Genomic DNA, 919 nt, shown 5'->3' on the forward strand with positions numbered 1-919 from the left:
AATCGGGATGGGTGTGTCAGAGGCAGTGTGATTGGCACAGGCCAGAGCAGAGTTTAGGGCTGTTGTACACAGGGTCGCTATGAGCCACAAGCAACTTGACGGCACATAACAACAACAGATATAATCCATTCTCAGACATGTCATTACCAAATATTTTACCTCAGTCTATGACTTCCCTTTTTACTCTGTTGGTGAAGTTTTTGGATGTACATAGGGATTTAATTCTTAGAAGGTCCCATTCATCTATTTTATCCTCTCTTGGTTGTAGATCCTTTAACTACTTCTTGCTGTGGCAGATCTGACCCCGAAACGATCTACATCACATGGTTTCTGAGATACCAACTCAAAAGGCAAATCCAAGTCCATCACTCCCAGACTCCTCAGTCAGACCTCGCACGTCCTTTGGTTTGCTCGGGCCCTTCTGCCCTCAGCTCCTCGCAGCCTCCCACTTTCTTCCTCTGCTGTAGCCACGCTGGCTTCTCTACTGTCCCTCAAGCCCATGGACTTGGCACAGACTGATCCCTCTGGCCAAGCTGCTCTTTCTTCATTATTTTAATCGCTCTGTCTTATTTGCGCACCATCGTTCCTATCCATTGTGCTTCCTTCATGTATGTGCTATGCAGTCCTTCATATGCGCTGCATTTCTTTTTATTTTTTTATAAAATGAAACAAATTTATTATTAATTTCGGTAATGAAACAAATTTATTATTAATTTCGGTAAAAATTTACAGAGACTTTGAATTTCCATTCATTTATTGTTGCACTTTTCACTCCTCCCAACTCTCCCCCCAGGACACTACTGTCTTGGAAAAGTAAAAGAAACATTCTTTCATTGTTTTACAATCCCTCCCCCAGGTTCACTCCACCATGTAGCCTTTGCTCTAGACTCCTGTCATGACAAAAATACCTAATCACATA

The sequence above is a fragment of the Elephantulus edwardii genome, unplaced genomic scaffold, assembly GCF_000299155.1.
Source record: "Elephantulus edwardii isolate Elephantulus edwardi_28Jun2011 unplaced genomic scaffold, EleEdw1.0 scaffold00237, whole genome shotgun sequence".
NCBI classification, from domain to species: Eukaryota; Metazoa; Chordata; class Mammalia; order Macroscelidea; family Macroscelididae; genus Elephantulus; species Elephantulus edwardii.